A 15,053-nucleotide genomic window follows, 5' to 3' on the forward strand; every position below is an offset into this window, starting at 1 on the left:
TACCTATCCACTTAGGTAACTACCCACCTAGTTTGCTACCTACCCACCTAACTAGCTAGCTACCCAACTGGCTAACTACCCATCTAATTTGCTAACTACACACCTAACTACCCAGCTAACAAGGCAACTACTCACCCAACTAGCTAACTACCTGGCCAAATACCCACCTATCCATCTATCTAGCTAACTACCCACTTATCTACCTAGTTGAATGACCACGTAACAACCCACATAACTAGGTACTTACCCAACAAAATACTTACCTAACTAATGCCCAACAAGGTAACTTCAAACCTAACCAACTGCCCACCTAACTACGACCTACCTAGCTAACTACCTGACCTCTGTACTAGCTAACTACATACCTAACTAGCTAACTACTGACCAGACTGATATTGCATTATTTTCACATCAGCATTGTAATCAGTAGTAGTGTTAGCTAGCTTTATTCTGGAAAATGCTACAGTTGTGTTTTATAAACTGTTAAAATCTGTATCTTACACAAGTATATATGTTCACTAGGGGTAATTGTGTATTGTGCTGCTACTTTATACTGTAGTAACTCCACAATGCAGAACCGATTTACTATAAAAGTACCACTGGATCAGTCTTGATGCTAAAATCAGTTGAACCATATACCTGAACAGAAGGGTTCGTAAAAACTTGACTCTAACAGTACTGTTGTATAATTTGGGACCTTTTTCACCTTCTCCAAATAAATTTATATTTGTCACCAATATATGTTTCTACGTACCTCTCTCAATAAGACAAATCCAAAACATCTGTTTTGAAATAACTAAATAACTAACAGTTTCTGTTTTTTGTTTCTTTTTGGTATTAGAGCAAAGTGTTATTTTCAAGTTGGGAACTTTTTCCAGTAGAACTTTATGCATAACTACCACAAATGCTTCTTTAAATGTTGTCATTCTTAGGAAAAAAAAAATCAAGCTATGGATAAGGACACCAAGAAAAGAACTAGCAACGTTTCTGTTATCAATCTTGTGGCTGGGGAGGCTGTGACGCAACTTTCTGCTACTGACAGTAGGAGGAACTTCACAAGTGGATGGAGGCTTTCTGGCAGCACTTTCATGATCTGAGTAAGCAAGCGCACTGTTCTGGCCAGTTGCCCTTCGAGTGTGGGATATTATGCAACATCAAACGAAACTGAACAATCCGAATTGGAATTGACTTATAATCCTTTATTTGCAGTCATGAAGAAAAATGTTCTTTGGGATATTACTGAGCCATGACTGGAGACATTAGAAGGCAAATATTGGTAAGTTACCATCCACATGGCCAGAAGCAGAAAAGTTCCAACTAATCTCAGATCTTGGTCTGCTCTGGCTTTGTTCTAGATTTTAAGATCTGCTCAATTCTCCCCCCTTCCCATCCTCCACAGTAAGCAGGAAGAGTCCATCTGTGCCTGCATGTCCTGCCAGAGGCGTGTTGGTTCTACAAGATCCTGCCAGCATGAAACCTTTGGGCAGGGAAGTGAGGATGCTGGATTGCTGCATGACCAGGGGAGTTATCTGGGGCCTTGGCAAAAGGAAGATTCACTCAGCTCTTGCCAACAGGCATGTGAGTGTGGGATTCCCTTGCTCAGCAGCATTACAGATGAATTAAGTTGTCACAGTTACAATAGGGATTTCCTGATTCTGTTGGTACTCAGATTTTGATGTCCCTGGCCACAGGGAAACACCCCCAAAACCCCCTTACTGTGCTACAGTCCAGTCCTGCAAAGACACATTACTTGAAGTTGGTAAAAGCAGTAGCTGAAGCTCTACAGCAGATGGGATGAACTGATGCACTCCTCTACTCCTCCACTGTGTTGTTTTTTTTCCTCCTTTTCCCTCCCCAAAATGCTTTGGAGTCTTCACTGTTCTTACCCCCAAAATTCTATTTTTAGTTCAAGACAGTGAAACTACTGAAGCTGCAAGCTGTGTTGCTTATTCAACCACAAATATTAATTATATAAGCCATATAGACTGATTTGTCTTCATATTTTTCATCTATTTTAGTAGCTTGAATCAGGTGTATTAACAATAGAGGACAATTGTCAGTTGTCTAACACTGCCACCGTTCACAGTGCACAGTTGGTGCCTGATAATCATTTTCATCAGGTCAGAAAAAGAGAACCAGGACAATCCATGAAATATGAGGGTTTAATCAGAGGCCACACCACTAAAATCATTTAACTGAGGCTCTGGAATCTGGGTATCAAAGTGTGTTTCTTCTCCTTTTAACTCTTGAGTTACAATAGGCAGAGGTTCTATCAAAGAAATACACCAAAAAAAAACTAGGACATCCTCTTTAAATTAGCTGTGGAGAGGGGTAAAAAAATACTTTTAGAATTCATTATAGATAACATATGCATTTTGGGGGGGGGGGTTTGGTCATTTCCTTATGTGAGAAAAAAAATGGGTCACTTGGCATTTAAATGCCTTTTTTCTTCAGTGATTCTAAAATTCTCTTTAAATTAATGCACTCAGAAAACTTGGAGTGATGGAAATGAATGAAGAAATTTTACTGTGTCTTGTTTTCCTTAAGGTCAAAGTCTATTAATGGAAAGGAGATTTCCTTGTCTTCCTACAGAGATGGGCATTCTTCTTTTAAAGACGGACTGCTTCTGTAACAGTTGTGTAGCACTGAGTTTGCTTTATGTAGGAGGTTGTTCCCTCAAAACTTTAAGCAACTTCCTTGTCATAAATTATGACTTTTAAAATTCTTTATTTTCTGATGAATTTGGGGGGCACTGAGTTTGGGGATATGAAAGCAAACTATGATATTCAGTCTTTGTAAAATAACAGTATTGGCTAGGATAGTCACAGATGACTAACGACACTTGTACTAAAAATTAGATGAGTTCAGAGGTGGAAATACACTGCTTTCTGAGCATTCCTACTAGAAAAAGAAGGAATGCTGGCCGTTAGCAGTGCTTGCAGATAGCTTCCTTGGACAGATTTGAATTTTTTTTTTTTCTGGTAGAAGTGTTTAAGTTCAGTCGTTGTTCTCTATTCTCTCTCAGGCCAGTGGAAACACTGTTGTGAAGAACTTAGGAAAATTGAGATTATGTCACCATGGAAACCACCCTTGTTCCTGACACAAGAGATGACCTCCAACTATGATGATATGAGTAAGTGGGATTTATCTTTTCACATTGCAGGGTAACAGCAATAACATTGTATTCAGATGGTGTTGATGTCGAAATGGAGTTTTTCAAGGGAAATTCAGACAACGAAAGAGCAACATAATTGCATACCAAGGAGTTAATGTTAAATCTGCATTTGTAATAGGAGAAATAATTAATGTATTTTTATAGCCTGAACCAAAAAAATTTGCAATCCGAAGTAATTAGGGGGCCCTGAACACTCAAAAAAGCTGTCATTAGAAATAAACTCTCACTGTAGAGTGGTAAAAAGCTCTGGTATGCAAGGTAAAACAATCCAGTCTGCCAACCAGTAATGTCTTTAACTAGTTGCACGAAATTAATTTGCTGTTTTTTAAGCTACATAAAGCCTTACCTAACATAACTTACCTAATTGGTCTTCAGTAATGATGCTGAAAAACATGTTCAGAAAACCAATCTAGCATGAATTTGACACTTCTACTTTTTCAGAGCAAAATGCTATGCAGCAAGATTATTTTAATAATTTCATCACAGAAATAATATTTACAGGCTAGAAAAATAGGTCACTGCTTTAATGGATCTGATGCAGTATTGGCTGAAAAGCACTGTACCAGTAAAATGCATAACTGCTTGCTGCTGTAAGGAAGCTGAAAATGCTATGTGGGTCATCGAGTTACAGCTCATCAGAGCACTAAACACTCAAAAAAGTCCTATTTGAGTTATGAATGTGGAGCAGAAAAGCAGTAAATCAATTATATAGGAGTTCTAGGAAGGTAATATGAACACTGTAGCATGATTCTGCTCATATTTAAGTATGTCAGTGGGGAATGGAACACAGGTTCTGTTTTGCTCTTAATATACCCCTTTTTCTGATTATTTTTAATATTTGTAGGGAAAAGCTCAATACTTACCTGGTTAAAAACCATTAGTATATGGCCTGTGATATAAAAGCTACTGCTGCTGTCTTAAGGGTTAGTATTATTGCTATATACATGAAAAATTCTACCCAAGAAAGATACAGGGTAAGGCAGCCTTAAGCAAATAAAGGCAAGTAAAAATATCCCACTCTCTGCAGGCCCAAGAGTATTTAGTCAGATGGTTGTACTGACTTTCTATGAAATTAATTTTTCAAAGCACTGTACAATTAAATAATATCTAAATTATGTATGCAGCTTTCCTTGCAGAACATTTATTTTTCTACTTTCTATTTTGAATGAATTATCAATACCTATCCTGATGCCCCAATGCCAACTGTTGGGAACATAGCTGACACCATCACCTCACTTCTCTCTTTGCAAGCGTATATCATCTCTTCCACTCCTAATGCCACCACTGGCTGCCTAGGACATACTTAGCAGAATTTTGTATTCAGAATAGCAATAATGAAACATTATTGAGACAGGAAACATTAAAATTACAGGCATCAATTCTCCAGTGGAACACGAGGGCTTAGCTGACATCATTCAAAGAAAACTCAGAGCGGCAGCAAGTTCCTGCTTGGCCAACAAAAGGCGTCTGCAACTTCCTTACAGGCCTTGCTTTTCCACGGATCTCATGAGAAGGTTGTTCAGAAAAATGTTTATCGAGCTGCAAAGGAGGAGGGTGCAAGTCCTAATGATGGCCGCGGAAAGAAGAGCTTCACCTCCACCACCCGATAAATCACCATACAGTGCACAAACCCAGCTGAACAGAGCCCCTGGGCAAGGAGAACTGGGACAAATCTGGAGGCACGCGTGGGAGTTCCTTTGATTTGAGAGACTCATCGCTGCTCCTCACAAGCTGGCTCCTTGTAGAAAATGCCATTTAACTGACCATGGAAACACCATTTCACTGGTTATCAAGACAGAGCCTGAAACCAAACAATCCCTAGCCAGAAATCCATCAAAGAAACGCTGGACCCTAGATCTTAGTTGCAGCCATAGAAGTAACAGTTAGCTAGGAAGAGTCCCTGGAACTCTCTCAGCCTTATACTGTAAATCTCAATTAGTAAAAATATATTTCAGCATGTAGCTTTTAAGTATGGAGGCCAAAACCTTCTTTTAACCAGGGCATTACTTCTAGCTGTACTCACTATTGCTAACATCAAAAGGCACCGTTACCTGGGGGTGCAGGGAGGTGTACAGAAGTAGGGAGTATCTGTAGTTGAAGGAACGGTGCTAGTTCTGAAAGCAGAGGTTCAGCACTTTATTATTGAGAAACTGGCTACAATTAAGTATTTCCGTCCCTGCACCAGGGCTATGGCCATTGGCTTCTCGCCTGCCCCCATCTCTCCCATAGCAGCCCCTCAGACTTTGCATTCACACTCAACACAGATCCTGCAAGGAGTAACTTCTTCGGCTTCATGCTTTACTCTGAATCTTATGTCCCTCACTGAGAGTCACTGCTTGTGAGATATACTGTGAAAGTACTGTGAAAAGTTTTTCTGCACTTCTCAATGGTTCTGTAACTAGCTATTTTTGAAACTTTTTTATCAAGTTAGCATGGGATCTAGTAGGTTTTTCATGGGATATGCACTGTCAGAATAGAGAAGGATTATCCATGTCTGCAAAAGCATAGACGGTGACTGATGCAAACAGTTAAAGTAGTATTGCCCATGAACGTCTTTTTAGGACTTCATTTTGAAGGTAATTTTTCTTCCTAATGGTGCATAGCTTCTTCATGGAACATCTCAACTGTTCCCGGTAGATAAACAGTTTGCAAAGGCCATGTTGCTGGTGTACAAACAATTTTTTCCCCCCCACATGAAATAATGGAATACATACTTCATGTGAAAATACTCAACTTGGAGATTTTCACATCAGACTGCTTACCCCTTTTGCAAGAAGCAGAGGGGTCTTCAAGATCCCTGGGCCAGCAACAGCCCTCACAAACATCTACAGCCTACAGAAGAATCTGCTCTCCTGGACCCACAGCTTAAATATCCAGCCCTCTTCTTGGAGGATACCTTTCTCGCAGACACTGAAACTTACACAGGGGCGAAGATGTGCCTGCATATCACCCCTCTCGCCCTGCTCTTCCATCCTATGTTGAGAGTCATATTGGCAACTCCACACACATTTCATTGCTTGTTTGCTTTTTTTCTCTAAGTACAAAGGGCTTTGTGAGCTTTACCATTTCTCCAGAAGATACTGTGTGCTGGACTGGTTGTGTGTTGTGTGGTTGATTTGTCTGTTTTTTTTTTTTTTTTTTTTTTTTGTCTCCTGCTAAACTTCTGGCTGCGCAGTTGCACGGATACCTGCAGTAAGTAGTTCACTGACTATTTGGGATGGGCTCGGACATATGCACAAATCTCTTTGCAGGATCAGAGCCCACAATTTTTAGAATGTCCTTGTTCATTCTTAATTTGTTTGCACTACATTTTTCCCTCGGAAACAACCATAATTAATTTTACAACAAGCCACACTTAAGTGGATGGTTTGTGAATGGTTTATAAATAGGAACAGAAAAACTGAAGACTAGATATATGATTATGCAAATCAGAGTGAACTAGTGGGCCGTGCAACTCTGAACAATAGGAAAAACAAACCAAAAGAAAGCATATTTTTAAAAGATGTAGCTGCAGATTATCTATTTTTAAATTTATCTTTAAATGCTACTACATTCTACAAGGAAAAAGGACCTTTGCCAAGCACCTTCCGTTTATTTGCTATGTTACAAAATAAATCTCACAAATATATAAAGTAAGAAGACAACATAATGATGATTTATTCTGAAATTCAACAGGCCACTGAATTTCTATACAGAGTTTCTCTAAATAAATTCAGTAGCTTTGTTTTGAATTGCAGTATACACATTTTAGGAAAGCATTTAATACGAATTTGAAGACCTCAACTGATGAGAATTCACCCATACCTCCTCATAAGCAGTTTGAATGGTTATTTACCCCAGGTATGTTGTTTTCACTTCACATTATATTTGCATTATATTAAGCTCCACCTTAAGCTATTTTGGTCTTATTATGGATTTATTTTGACCTCTAAAGTATCAACTTTTCTAATCGTCTGTGTGTAGTCATAAATCATGACTGCCCCCCTTAACTTTTTCTCTGATAAGAGGTACTAAATTCTTCAAGTTTTTCTATGTATTGAAAGTATTTTAAAATATGCATTTGAATTAGATGCAGCAAACCAATACTGACACTCTCAGGATCATTTAGAGACATAATGCAATCATCTTATGCTGCTTAATACCCTCTGCGTTTTTCCCCCTAAATCACATTAGCATTACCTTGGCTGGTGACTTTTATGGCTCAAGTTCTGGCAGAGTTTTTCAAGAACGTGGGATAACATCTTCTTACTATACTGTATTTTTAAAAACAAAAAAAAAAAGAAAAAACAAAGAAAAAACAAAACAAAAAAAAAGAAATACACAATGTACTTTACCAACATTAAAACACAGCTCCTAAACAGTACAATGTAGAAGTGATTGCTAATCCAAAATTTAGCTGAATAATTTCACAAAACCCAGTTTCTTAATATAACTTTTTAAATACTGGCTAAACAAAGACTTATTAGGAGGAACTCTTTCTCTTGCAACTAATACCTGTAGCTATTTTCTGTCTTGGGATGGCAGAGTGTAGGTACACTGAGCAGTTCTAAAGAGTGTGGTGTAATATGTTTACTTTTTTTACTCTTTCTATAGAAATTGTAACAGTTTATGGTGGCTTATACATATTTTGAAAAACTGTCAAAGTATGCAGAGCTGATTCATAATTAACGTAGATTGCCTTAACAGAAAAACCAATGTATTGTGAAATGTCAGAAGTCTTGTTTTTTGCTGCTAATGTTCTGTGTTTCATTTAGCAGATGCAAGAAAATAAAAATGTTTCTAGAATAAAATGTTTTTGAAGTAATTTTCCTCAACCCTCAAATTACATTAAGCGTTAATTCAGTTTATAAATTATGGTTATAGCTGCTGTAAAATCCGAATAATTTACCTTTCGAGAGTACATATTCTACTCTGCCTGCTGAATGTGTCCCTCTAGGCTAGTATAGATGACAACAAGCAATATTGGCCCCAATTTTCTGTACTGGAGGAAGAATGGAAAGCACTTGGCTGCTGGCATTAATTGCTCTTCTCATGGTCTGATGTATCCAGTAGGTTGAATAGCCAAAGAAATGTTATGAGAGATGCAACTTGTTTACATAAATGTGGTATTTTGTGTGCTCTCCCTTTGAAAGTTTTTTACAAGACTTTTTTTCATAGTCTTGTAAGAGAAAGCATGATGAAACAGACTTTAAATCATTCCTCATTCCACTTTTGATCTCAGGTTGCCAGACCTGTATGGTAACTTCATAAATGAGCCATTGTCTCTACTAGAACCACAGTTTTTATTTTTTTCCATGGACATTTTTGTGGAGTGGGGAATTACTGTTCGCTTTGCTAAAGAGAACTCTATGTAGCTCTACTAATTTAAAGCTAACAGTGCTACTCCAAGTATTCTTTCCATCCAATTATCATAAAAGAACTGTAATAAACAGAAAGCTGTGAGACATTAATTTTAGAATGTTTGATTCATGGGTTCATGAAAATAAGAAATATGATTGATAACTACAAAGCCATGTTGTTGAGTGATTTAATGAAAACCATGCTGTACCTGAAGTTGCTGCCATTTGCTTAAAGGGATCATAAAATAAGATATGATGATCTCTTAATACAGCCATTACTGAATGGTTATACTGGGATCTTTCCATATGTATATTACATATTCAAGTAAAAACTTGTTTGCGAGAAATCAAAATAAATTGCTTTTCACAATCTTTCAATATTTTTTTCATCAAGATAGCTTTCTACGTGTTCTTTATGCATCTCCCCAAAGGGAGAAGAATTACAGGAACTAGTCAAGTATCCTTTATATTATTCGGACTTTTTTTTTTTTTTTTAATTTTCTATAGTCTTCCTCTGAAAGAAGATAATTTGGAAATAATGGCCCATTTTTCCCAAGTTTTCTTTTCTGATACTGGCCAGTGTCATGTATGTCAGATAGTGATATAAGAATTTCTGCAGGAGGAAGTTGTAGAACCTTTCATATATAGACTTGTCCTTCTTAGACCATAATAGTTACAGGCACTTCTATATGTAGATGCAAGAACTTCTATATCCTGACAAAGTTAAAAATCTTTCTTTAAATTACTTAAATTTTGTCATCAGTGTTACCTTGTGGAGGTAATAAAGTACAAATTGATATATCAGGCATTTTCAATTCTTTTCCCATGTTTTCAAGTGCATATTTTCTCTTCCTAAGAAGGAAAAGCAAAAAAAAAAGCATCTCACCTACCCTTGCCCCTGGCTATAAAGGTGGTGGCAATATTCCAGTATCTTCACATAAGGTTCCTCCCCCCGCCCCCAAGGTGGGAAAATACTGGTTAAAAAACTCTCCTAGCCTTTTCCTTTCTTCTTTGGATTCTATCTTCCATTTCCTAGTGAGTGTCTGTTTCAAAATGCCAAGTGCATTTTGATGTCTTTCTTGAGCTGGCTGTTCAGAACTGAACACTCAGTTTTAGCTCAGGGGCTCTGGACTTATAAGAACACAGTATTTTCAGCAGCACTGTACTCCTGCAGGGTACAAATTGAAACACAGGAGATTTCACCTCCATGTGAGGAAGAACTTTCCTGTGAGGGTGACAGAGCCCTGGAACAGGCTGCCCAGAGAGGCTGTGGAGTCTCCTTCTCTGGAGATCTTCAAAACCTGCCTGGATGCCACCCTGTGCCACGTGCTCTGGGTGTCCCTGCTGGAGCAGGGGGTTGGACTAGATGATCACCTGGGGCCCCCTCCAACCTCAACCATTCTGTGAAAACAAATAAAAATGCTTTCACTGATCTATTGCCAGAATTACCTGTTCTTAAATAAAGATCTACCTTAAGAAAGATGAAAAGTTCATGGCACTTTTTTGGTGACCGTAACATCTGACTTAAGCTTTTCAGTAGCAGGAATGCATGATTATTCTTGCTGCACATTTGCCACACAGCAGCGTAGCTATGACTGACTATGGGACTGTGCCATATGACTGACCCAGAGATCTGTTCCAGCTCTAGCAACACACCAAAAGTCTGTCAGAGCCATTTAGTTACTTCAGAAAAAAATCTTATTTGGGTGAGGGCAGGTAATTCGGAGTGTATAAATTCACCGTTCGAACTCTTGCCCATATCAAACAAGTGTCAGTGCAAGGCCTATGGCTTTTCAGATACTCACCCTTTTATACATGTGTAGGAGTGACAACAATTTCCATTGCACTTTTTAGAGATTTAGATATAAAAAAAGTACTTTTAGAATATTTTTAATGGTGCTAGGTTTATGCTAGATGTATTTTTTTAAAGTATAACTGAGACATGCAATTCACCTTATGACTATACCAAGGACTATTAGGCTATAGGTGCTGCTGTGGAGCAGAGCATAGCACTGGTTTGGGGAATATTTCCTTATTTGGGGCAGGAATGGGCCCATATGGGGCAGGAGGAAAGAGAAGTCAGGGCACCCCTGTCAACAAGCTCCCTGCATCTGCGTTCTACCCCACAAGAACCACCTCTGCTAGTGTCACAGAAGCACTCCTGCAGCAGAGAGCAGGTGGCCCTGACACAACTGACTGGTTGCCTACACCAGCTCAGAGTGCAGCTGCATAGAAAACAATGCACATCAAAACACCTTTAGCTGTCCAGTGCCAGGACACACACATTTTATTCCACTTCAAGTCTGCTCCAGTACAATCGCAACAGCTGCTTCTGCAAAGATTTTAAGGAGCTTTATGCACATTAAATCTCACATTACTGAGCAGAATGCTCAAGTTTCTGTATTCATCAATAATGGGGTTTCTCCACAGTTTGGCTGAAGAGCAGGACAAAGGGAGGGGAGACTGAGTGGAGCCATGAGCCGAGAAGGACAAAAAGAGCCATCTGCAAGGAGATGGGGGCCTTTACAAAGGAGGGAAATAGGGGAATTCCCCCACATTCTTCATCAAGGGGGACAAAGGAGTTGCTGAGCTCAGGTGAGAACAGATGGCGGGAGGCCGGAGTTCGGTGTAGGCGGGCCGGGAAGGCTGTAACTTCTGAGTACCTTGGCCAATGGGGAAAAGGAGAGGGCGTCCCTCGGTCGGGAAATTAGGATAAAAGGGGGGCTGCGTCCCCCAGCAATTTGAGACACCCCACAGCGATATGCCGGGTGGACTCTCCCTTTATTCGAATAAAGTTTTAGGACTCCTCTGTCTCCTTTTGGACATTCAGTTCTTGACAGCGAGATTTTCCGCACATTACCTTCTAGGTTAATTATTTATATGGATGGAAAAAGCCAGAGAGGTTATACAAATGAAATATCCCTGTGTTAGCTTTTATACTGATATAAAAACCTGATGGTGCAGAATTTTGTTTGCCCTTTTAGTAGCTTTCTGGTCCTATAACCAAATCATATAGAAGCTCTAAAAAAAAAAAAAAAAAAAAAAAAAAAAAGAACAAGCAAGCAAGCTTTTCCACAGGTTCTTCTTCTGTTAGACTGCTACATTTTGAGGCACGCTATTCATTTAGTAATCTCTCGAACATGACTGCCACTTACAAAACTGGCTTCCCTTCTGGCATTTTCATTCATGCATTCTGTCAAACAGCATTTTCTTTGATTTTTATCACAATCTTCTTGACTGAGAGCTTCAAAGCAATTAATTCGGTATTCCGTAATTGCAGCTGCTAAATAATTGTTTGCTATAGTATCTTCTTTCCTGGGCAAGAGATGTAAAATAGTTGCTCCCCTCAATAAACAAGATGTCAAATGTGATTAGTTGATGGACCTGTAATCATGCAGCAGCATAAAGGTAAAGATTTGGTAAGTATTAAGTGAAAATGTATATTTAAATTAAAACTACAGGGGAAGATTTTCCCACAGGAAATCTTGCTATCAATGCCAAAATAGGCTACTTACCATCTATAATGATTAACTGTAGATCATTAATTAAAGAAAACGAGAGATTAGTCATGAAGCATTTTAAATTAAAGATGCATTGATTGTCAGTGGTACTTAAGAGTTTTAACTGGGAGATCAGGTCAGTGCATAGTTCCTTATGTGCAAGCAGGGCTTCCCATGTAAAGTGATATTTAACAGTAAAAGTCTGTCAAAATTAAAGTCAAAATTTACGGGTAATTATTAAGCTCCAAAAGCCTGAAATCTGATCCCTGTGTTCCTAGTAATGCCTTGTAATGCACCATATCATTCTTGGTCAGATTCATATTAAGAAATGGGATACGGCAACAGAAATAGGGCTCTTCAGTTTATTTTTTAGGGGAGAAAGAACTTTTTGACCCACAAATTCTAACAAACAGGGAGTTGCAATTATATCCAGTGTGTATTACAGCTTAAAAAGCTAACTGCCTTGTTCTCCTCTTTGAATAACAAACCTGCCTTCCGACTAGTCCTTTATAAACCTCAAACACTCCTGCAAAGGCAGCTACTGAAAGCTGAAGCCCCACAAAGAAGCATCTTGTAATGCTTCTACATTCTGTCCACTCTTGGGAAATGTACATTTGATAGTGTCATTTCTTAAGACAGTTTTCCTTGCCAGAAAAAAAAAAAAAAACTTTTTAAAATGCTGTATCTACTATAGAGATTTAATTCTCCATTTGGCATTACAAGCACTGATAGAATAATAATACTTGTTAGTTGCCACACAATAATTTCAAACTATTCCAGGCAGCTGCCTTCTGCTTTCTGTGCAGTCTCATAGCATTGATTCCAATATAAAATGAAATTACTCTAAACTGTCTGTCAAATTTTACTATTAAAAAAATTGCTGTTACATCATGTGATAGCAAGTAGGGTACTTTAATTACAAAGTTACATCTAAGAGAAAAAAAATCAGCTTCCAGCCTTTGAGTAATTAGCAACCCAACTACCATAAAAAAAAAAAAAAAAAAAAAAAAAGCCAGGCACAATCCTGAAGCAACGAGCATGCTGAAAGCTACTGCACCAGTGGCACACAAAAAGATGCCGAGTCAGGGGCTATTGCTGCTTTTTGACCAAAACCTTCTTTATTTATTTTTATTTTTTAATTTGCCTATCTCATGAGATCAGCTGTGGACATCTGCCCAACTGCTTCCAGATCCCTCCACCCACCATTCTCCCAACCTCTGCTTTTCCTCCATATGTGAGCTGTGATATCTTTGGAATACTGATCACTTATGATTTCTTCCAAGTACTGGTATGTTTAGAGATGTGCAGGTTAGGCAAAGGGTAGATTGTATGCATAAAACTATGGTAATCACAAGATTACAGCAAGTAGTATATGATGTAAATTACCAAATTTTATGCGGTTTCAATAATTTCTCAAAGCTGGCAAGGCCAACATTAGCACTAAGTTGTTCTCTGTGATGTATGTATCATTCACAAAATCAATCTGGGTTTTCATTGACAGCTGCTTGCTGCAAAAAGTGGCTGAATCACTTTTTTGCCTACATGTTGTTTTTAAAAAAATCCTCTTGCTATTTTGTATTCAGATTGTCTGGGTCAGCATCTTAGCCAAAAAGGGTTTTTTAATTCTCTCTCACTGGAGAGAAGAAATTCTTAAACAAGAGAATATTACTGAAAAAAAATAACAAACAGGATTTAAAAAGATTAACAAAAAAACTCAATGGAAGTGAAAGGATCAAGATTTATGAGGATTTCTATGAATTAGTCAAACCAGGATTACACAAGTTACAGCACACTGCACTCCACACACCTATGTGAAAATATCCATGTTTATGCTTTTATTTATATTGCATTCATGCCTGGAGGCTCAAAGCATTAGCCTGTTTGCACCCACAAGAAACAGCAGAAACCTAGACCCAAGCAACTTCAAATCACATGGAAGATTTTCACTGTTACACTGGGTGCAACCTGTAACACAGCCTGGAAGTACTTACATAGGCTAACTCCCCAGCACAGCCCAGCGCTGGGAAAGCAGGGGGCACACAGCAAGTCACTAAAATGAAATCCATTTTCCATGACTTTCCATGAAGCATGCAGGACTGACAGAAGCTTATTGGAGAGGAGAGGCAAGCAGTTCACAATTTAATGCACTTTGTTTATACAGATTTCCATTTGGATTCCTGTTGTACCATTTCAGCATCAACATCAATAAATATGGTAGAAATGCGCAAGAGGTGTTTTTAAAAAGGTCAAAATATGGAGCAATTTGTTGGTATTGGTATTGGTATTTTAAAGTATGCAATATATTTTGTATGTGTGTGCATGCACACAAATGCATGTATAAGTTTTAACAATATTGCAAAAATATTAAGAAAAATATAACACGATATCAGATATCCTGGTCTCCTGTAGCAAAAACTGTCCTACAGCAGACTTTCATCATTTATAAAATATGATACTCAACCTCTCAATCTGCCCGTTGTTTCTCAACTAGATGAATCTAAAAAGTGACATGTTAATCCTTTCCCCTCTTCCTGCTTTTTAATTTTGATAAGGAAAAATAAAAGAAAATGGCATAATTTTCCAATCCTTACGACTATCTACCAAGATTATACCAATGTCAAAACTCACATGCTGCTTGTCTGGTGAAGAGAGTCATGTCAAAGAAGGAATTCTCACTTGGCAATGGGCCACATTTGCTCATTCGCTGGCTGCATTTCTTGCTGAGGATACAACTGCATGCAGCAGCAGTGCTGCAGGGAGCCATTCAGTTTTGCTCTGAATGGCCTGGTACATGGCAACTGAAGATCCTACAGAGCAATCAGTCTGTGCATGAGAAGCATTACAACCATTACAGCATTGTATATTGGTCCGTTTCAACTAACACAGGCTCTTTCAGGAGGCCAAATCAGAGCAAGCAGAAGCTTCACTACGATATAGCTGATTCAGTTCTGCAGTACAGGTCAGTATAGAGAAGGGCAAATGTTAGAGAGCAGACTCAGTGCTGAACTACTGATATTCCTCTCTGGTTCATGTAGGTGG

At 38.4% G+C, this 15,053-nt stretch overlaps 1 pseudogene; it reads left to right on the forward strand.

Moving 5' to 3' along the window:
• Positions 1 to 270: 270 nt before the first annotated feature.
• On the forward strand, positions 271 to 5,227 carry LOC148594440 (rhotekin-2-like; annotated as a pseudogene).
• The last annotated feature ends 9,826 nt before the right edge of the window (positions 5,228 to 15,053 follow it).

This window comes from Tinamus guttatus, unplaced genomic scaffold (assembly GCF_059628265.1).
Source record: "Tinamus guttatus ecotype Peru unplaced genomic scaffold, ASM5962826v1 Tinamus_guttatus_pri_ptg000246l, whole genome shotgun sequence".
In the NCBI taxonomy this organism is placed as follows: domain Eukaryota; kingdom Metazoa; phylum Chordata; class Aves; order Tinamiformes; family Tinamidae; genus Tinamus; species Tinamus guttatus.